This window comes from Chiloscyllium plagiosum, chromosome 17 (genome assembly GCF_004010195.1).
Source record: "Chiloscyllium plagiosum isolate BGI_BamShark_2017 chromosome 17, ASM401019v2, whole genome shotgun sequence".
Classification (NCBI taxonomy): Eukaryota; Metazoa; Chordata; class Chondrichthyes; order Orectolobiformes; family Hemiscylliidae; genus Chiloscyllium; species Chiloscyllium plagiosum.
Genome location: NC_057726.1, coordinates 3,806,380 through 3,813,728, shown reverse-complemented (window position 1 = coordinate 3,813,728; position 7,349 = coordinate 3,806,380). Strand labels below are relative to the sequence as shown.

Here is a 7,349-nt window from a genome sequence, read left to right as displayed (position 1 = left end):
AGGAGGCAGAGAGAGGGGGAGAGAGGTAGGGCAGGAGGCAAAGGGAGCGCGAGAGTGGGAGGGCAGGAGGCAAAGAGAGAGAGAGAGAGAGAGAGGAGACACAGAAAGTATAGAACAAGAGTTAGACAGAAGGTGAATAAAAGAGAGAGGGTAGGAAAATAGCCGGGGAAAGAAAAATGGGATGAAAAGATAGATACAGAGAGATGAACAGAGAGGCAGAAAGAGACAAAAAAAGTGAAGAATACTGGCTTGTAACTTTAGGAATAAGTCAAATGAAATTCATGGGTTAATTGCACAGACAGAAGGTCATTCCAAAGGTGATTGTTAATGAGGACGCACGTGAATCCAGGTAATGGCAGGCCTTAAAAAGTTACCCTGTCCATCTGACCCTGAAGCAACAGAGAAGCTGCTTTTGAATTTTGTGGGGATGGGGTTGTTCCTGTTTGTCTGTGGAACACTAGGGTGGGAGAAAGGAGGCTGCATTAACAGCTGGTGTACTTGTGCTCTGCAGAATCTGGAGCGATGATTCCGAAGGGATTTGTGCATCTCAAGGATTTCAGCCAGGTTGGTAATAGCAGCCTCTCCTTCTTAAATCTGTTCATTAGTTAGGGAAGGGAACAGCGCTGGTTGAATACAAACCACTCTCACTTTTGGTTCTGTTCTCGTTTTCCACCCTCACCTTTTCTCAGTGCTCTCTCTTGCACACTTCATTTTTCATTTTTATTTCACTCTCACCCAAACTTTCGCTCTTGTTCTCTTCCCTCATTTTATTTTCTTTCACCTTTTCTTTCCGCTTTCTATCTGCTAAACTCTCAAATTCCTTTCATTTCACATGATCACATCTTCCATTTCTCAGTCTTGCTTTGTTTGAGATTTGTCTCCCATTCACATCTTATTCTGCAATTCCTTGCCTGTTCCTTATTTATCTTCCTCTGTCTATCTTCGCTTTCTGTGTAACCTGCGTTTGTGAGTATAATGTTCACAGCCAGCCTTCACCCTTTCCATTCTCCCAGCAGAGTCAGAGATTCTGTTTTATTGATAAGTCGAACCTCTGTCTGGCCTCTCAGGTGGAAATGAAACAGTTCCATGTGGGATTATGAGGAGATTCAGGGGAGTTATTGTCAGGGTCTTGAGGATAATATTTATCCCTCATGATCGACATGATAAATCAGATGATCTGGTTATGTTTTCATTGGTGGAAGTGGGATCTTTCTGTGCACAAACTGGCTGCCATACTTTTCTACATTACTTCACAGGCCTTTCATTGATTGGGGAGTGCTTTGGGGATAGACTGAGGTTGTAAAAGATGCTATATAAATGCAAATTATTTCCTGCTTGTTTCTGACCAGAAGCAACACCTGGCAATTGGGAGAAGATGAAATGATGGAAAGGTCAGGCCCTGGGGATGGAGTGGGAGGGAGGGGGGAGTTAGTGGGTGTGGATGGGGAGGAGCTGCAGTGACAGAGTGAGCACTGTGGGTTGGATCGGTTTCTCTCATGATCTTCAATTGCCCTCCTCCTATTCTTTGCTTTGAATATCACTTCCTCTTTGTTGTCTGGGCAACAACCTCAAAATGGTACCTGGTTTACCCAGCGGTCAGGGCATGGTCAGGAGGTACCAGGTCCACACTGGGACCTCTGTCTCTGACCTGCTCGCAGGAGGAACACTATCAGCCTGGGCTACAGAGGAGAAGCATCCTTCACTTCCAACCCTCACCAATTGCTCCCTGAATCTAACTAAAAGAGAAAATGCTGGAAATACTCAGCAGCTCCTCTGGCAGTGAAGAGAGAGTCAACAGGATGGATTTTATTCCCCACCATCACAGTGGCGAGCTGTCCACCCAAAACCCACTGCTTGACTGTTGGTTCATGGCATGGAGCATTCACTGCCCAAGGTCATGACTTATGGCCAATCAGAGAAGGAACAAGACCCAACTTTGAGAACTGCTGGCCAATCCAGTTGCCTGACAGCTCTGTAGACCCAACAGCACCAGGTTGGTGCAGTGGCTACTGCTGGTACTGCAGGCAGAATCCCAACAAGAGATTACAGCATGGAAAGTGTCCCTTCGGCCCATTGTCTCTGTGCCAGTTATCAAGCACTTACCCAGGAATAAAAAATTCCAGCACTTGACTCATAGCCTTGTATTTTATAGCTGTTCAATTGATCATTTAAACAATTCTTCAATATTGTGATGAATCCTGTCTCTTCCACTCTTTCAGGGAGTGAGTTCCAGATACCATCCAAAATAAAATACTCCTTAGATCCCTTCTAAAGCCCATTCTCTTTACCTTAAAACACAATCCACTGGTTATTGACCCTTCTACTAAGGGGAAACATTTTTCTCTATCTACTCTGTCTATACCCTTAGACTTTTGTACACTCCAGTCAGGTCCTCCTTCAACCTTCTCTGCTCTAACAACACCAACCTCTTTAGTTTCTCTTCACTCCAACCCAGGCAACATCCTGGTGAGTCTCTTCTGCAATCCCATCCACCCTATAGTGTGGGGACCAGAACGGCACACAGGCCTCCAGCTGTGGCCTCACTAATGTTATGTACCCCTCCATCATAAACACCAGTTCTTGTATTCAATGCCCTGGGGCTAATAAAATGTTAATATTATTGGTCAAATCAAATTCCAGATTTTATTCCTTCATGGGATGTTTGTGTTACTGGCGAGGTCAGCATTTATTACCCATCCTAATTACTCTCCGGGCCATTTCAAAGGGCAGTTAAGAGTTTGCTACATCACTGTGGGTCTGTACACACATAGGGCACAGACCACAGATAACCCCCTAGAGGGAATGAATGAGATGAGTTTTACAAACAATCAATGATGTTTGTTTGATGACTAGTTTATAGTCTAGAAATTATGGATGGAGGTTCAGCCCCCATTCCCACAAGCTGCTGTGGTGGGATCCGAACCCATTCTCTCAAACCAGCCTGCACCTCTGAGCCCCAGTGTATTGCACCACCTCCCCCCGCCCCCAGTGACAGGCCCTGACCAACACAGCTCAGTGAGAGATACTGAGGGGGTTAAGAGGGGGCCAAGGGTGTTAAAGAAGGGGTCGGGTCATGGGGGAGGGTTGTTCCTGCTGTGGGGTACAGAATATCCCTAAAGAAGGATCACTCTGCCTCAGTATTCACAGGGAAATGGCAACGAAGGTGGAATGAGGGACTTCAGTGGGCAGTTCTGAAGAAGGGTGACCGGACCTGAAATGGTAGCTCTGCTTTCTCTGCACAAATCTGCTGGAGTTTCTCCAGCAATTTCTGCTTTTGGCCCAAATGACCCAAAAGGGTCTGAAACTTCCTTGAGCCACGGTGACCTGGGGGAGAGGTGGAGGGGTCACTGCAGACATTGAAGGGGATGGATGGGGGGTATTTGGGGGACGTTGGGTGGTGAGATGGGGTGTGGGGGAGGGGGTTGGTGCTCAACTCCATCTCAGCATTCCTGCTCAACAATCCACTTGTCAGAGTCTTCCTGAATATTTCCAGCCCTGGTTCCACTGCCCAGTGATCACTGCAGTATTCTCTTTCCAAGCAGCAGACTCTGCTTTAACTACATCAGTCAATTCTGTTAATTATGCAAACTAACTTTTTTAGCTGTAGTTTCAGCTGAAAGCCATGAGCAGGTTGCTGAGTGCCAGATCTGACACAGACCTGAGTAAGCAGGCAGCTTTTAGGGGAACAAATAATTTTTAAAGAAAATTTGCATTCATATATTCCGTGATATGTTTGAAAGTGATGACTTGATCCAGGTTTTATTAATCCAATTACAAACCGGAACAGATTCAATCTGAGTGTTTAATTCAAGTCTCCACATTTTAAACCATTGCAGATGACTGGAGACAGTTTATCCCTGAGTGGTTACAAGACCATGACCCTTTGGTTGCTGGTGATTGGAACTAAACTCAGATCATGCTCCAAACACCAGCAACAGTGCACAGAGAAACCTGAGATGGCATGGGCCACCCATAGGTGGCAAAGCTGGAGGGTGAAGCAACAAAACAGGGTGCTGCATCACTGGCCTTATGCCCTCTCTGGCCCCCAGCCTGATTCCACAAGTGACAAGGGGGAGGGGAGTCTTTGCAGTGACCAACCCCCACCCTACGGCCCAAACAAAAGCCTTCAGTGAGTAACTAATGCTCATCAAAGGATCTCATTCAGCCCAAAGTCAACAAACAGCCTGTCCCTCAGAGGGGCTGCAGTGATAGGATGGGGAACGGGGAGCCTCCTTGGTGCCAGTTGGAGGTTCCAGCTGCGGTTGACCCCTGCTCTGAGCACCCTGCCTAATGTACGACACCCCCTCCCCACATACCCTGCCACCCAGCCTCCTTCTGTGCCAGCCTGACCACAGTGAGTGTCCAGGGCTATATGATTGGCACAGTACCAACTGTGGCCATCACTCCCAGTGGTGCTATTGGGGCGATGCAGCTGCGGGTCTCTGATTGGCTGGCAGCTCCATGATGGAATGGGGTGGAATCCTGGCTTATTTGTTAATAAAACGGGCAAGCAGGCCGAGAACTCCCCTCGGTATATACTCTGGATGTAGGGAGAGTATGTTCTCAACAGGTAGTCACACCCTAGAGTCTTGTAGCCCAGTGGTAGTGTCCCTGACTCTACGCCAGTAAAGCCTGGCTTCAAGTCCTGTCTACCCTGAGCTGTGTCTGAACAGGTTGATTAAAAATCATGAGACTCAAGCCCTGCGTTTCGGATCAATGAGCTTTCCTCGGAATTCCTGGGAAGAATTAAAATAATCCAAGAGATAACATAAAGGTGTAGGATCAGGAGTGATCCATTCGGGCCATCCAGTTCACTCTGCAATTCGATGAGATCGAGGCTGATCCAATAATCCTCAACTCCACCTTCCTTTCTTTTCCCCAAAAGCTCTCGATTCCCTTCCTGATTCCACATCGACCTATCCCAGCCTTGAACATATGTAATGACACACCCTCGACAGCCCCCTACAGGAAAGCGTTCCACACATTCATGACCCTCTGAGAGCAGAAATTCCTCCATATTCTCCCTGTCTTCAATGGGTGAACCCTTATTCTGAGGTTATGCCCCTGGTTATAGACTCCCTCACAAGGAGAAACAACTTCTCCAAATCAACTCTGCGAAGTCCCCATAAGAGTTTCAATACGTTTGCCACAATAAACACCATAGAATATAGACCCAATCTGCTTGGGTCCCAAGGACTCCTCCTAATGGTAAACAAACATAACCTGGAGAGATTACACAAACAGACTGAGCGTGGAACCATCATGGGATGGGTTCAGCCTGGCCTAGGGTCTAGGCTGGTTTATGAACCACATTGCTCAGGTTCAGTTTGTACAGTGTAACATGCCGTTGAGAATTCCTCACTCCTGGGCTGCCTTCAGCTGATTGGGAGGCAGGAATGGGAGTGGGAGGGAGGCGGGGTGGATACAGTGCTCAAAACTATCCCAAAATTCCCATGGAGCCAATGTAAAATCTTTGCTGTTGTAATCCATTCCTCTGTTTGTAAAATCAAGAAATGAATTTTTAAAACCGTTGCTTCTGAACAGCTTGTTGCCCTCCTGTTCACGCTCAACGTCCTGTCTGTGGCCAAAGTGGTGACAGTGCCGGAGAATTACGAGGGTGAAATTCCTTGGTTCCTGACGAGGGTAAGATTCCTGTTGCAAAGACAAGTTCTCAAGGAATCCAGGCAAGTGCTCAATGCCGTTCCAAGGGAGACTACCTCAGGATTGATGGAGTCCTGTTCCCACTCCCGGTTTGATGGTTTCTGAGATGGCCTGATGAATTCAATGAGTGGATTTTGCCACATGCAGGGGCAGCTGGGAATTGGAGGGTTAGGTGCCTGGGTTGTTTGGGGGTTTATTACACCCTCCAGTACCTCACCCTCTCCTGCGCACATTCCTGACAGACTTCCTCAATGTTTTCGGCTCCTTTATAAATGCATCCCCTCCGTTATGGTCTCTCACCAGCCAGAGTTGCCCCGTGGGTCAGAGGTGAATATTTGACCCCCTACAGGAATTGTCTGAGGAAATCACTGGGTTCTGTGGAATCTCCGGCCAGAATCATGTTTGACGGGCAACCAGGGATCAGAGCCTCAATGTGGGCACAAGAATTGGAGAGTCTGACAAAGGCATCGCTGGGAGGATCCTGCTGTGGGTTGGCCGAGCCTCTGAGGGAGGGAGGGATCAGCTCTGCCCAGGAAACCCCAGCAACCCCCCTCGCCACCCTTGTCCCACACACACATACTCCGGCCTTCAGACAGACAGTCCCTCTGTCAGCTGAGGGATGGGTTCACACAATACAGACATGTTTGGATGATCATGTGGGCTTTCACTGACAAAAGGCTCCCAAGATTCAGACAATCATTTACATTTCCAAAATCCTGGCAAGAATCGTAATTTCAGAGAGTGCTGCATTGTCGGAGGGTCAGCACTGAGGGAATGTCGCACTGTCGGAGGGTCAGCACTGAGGGAACGCCGCACTGTCGGAAGGTCAGTGCTGAGGGAGTGCCGCACTGTCGGAGGGTCAGTGCTGAGGGAGTGCCGCACTGTCGGAGGGTCAGCGCTGAGGGAGTGCTGCACAGTCGGAGGGTCAGCACTGATGGAGTGCCACACTTTGGAGGGTCAGTGCTGAGGGAGTGCCACACTGTCGGAGGGTCAGTGCTGAGGGAGTGCCGCATTGTCGGAGGTTTAGCACTGAGAGAGTGCCACACTGTGAGAGGGTCAGTGCTGAGGGAGTGCCGCACTGTCGGAGGGTCAGCGCTGAGGGAGTGCCACACTTTGGAGGGTCAGTGCTGAGGGAGTGCCGCACTGTCGGAGGGTTAGCACTGAGAGAGTGCCGCACTGTGAGAGGGTCAGCACTGAGAGAGTGCCGCACTGTCGGAGGGTCAGTGCTGAGGGAGTGCCGCACTGTCGGAGGGTCAGCACTGAGGGAACGCCGCACATCGGAGGGTCAGCACTGAGGGAACGCTGCACTGTCGGATGGTCAGCGCTGAGGGTGTGCCACACTGTCGGAGGGTCAGTGCTGAGGGTGTGCCACACTGTTGGAGGGTCAGTGCTGAGGGAGTGCCGCACTGTCAGAGGGTCAGTGCTGAGGATGCGCCGCACTATCAGAGAGTCAGCACTGAGGGAGTGCCGCACTGTCAGAGGGTCAGTGCTGAGGGAGTGCCGCACTGTCAAGGGGTCAGTGCTGAGAGAGTCCACACTGTCAGGGGGTCAGTGCTGAGGGAGTGCCACACTTTGGAGGGTCAGTGCTGAGGGAGTGCCGCACTGTCGGAGGGTCAGCGCTGAGGGAGTGCCGCACTGTCGGAGGGTCAGGGCTGAGGGAGTTCCGTGCTGTCGGAGGGTCAGTACTG

The 7,349-nt window shown here is 49.6% G+C and overlaps 1 long non-coding RNA gene across 2 annotated transcripts in view; it reads left to right on the top strand.

Annotated features, from left to right (window-relative positions):
- The window catches only part of LOC122558658, a 9,835-nt gene extending 4,179 nt beyond the window's left edge, over nucleotides 1–5,656 (top strand). The window contains exons 1-3 of one of the 2 annotated variants that reach the window (XR_006314208.1): nucleotides 36–349; nucleotides 512–564; nucleotides 5,545–5,656. This is a non-coding gene — a long non-coding RNA (uncharacterized LOC122558658). Of the gene's footprint in view, nucleotides 1–35; nucleotides 350–511; nucleotides 565–5,544 lie in introns of those variants that run through there. The other variant, XR_006314207.1, reaches the window with a different exon arrangement.
- Nucleotides 5,657–7,349: the final 1,693 nt, after the last annotated feature.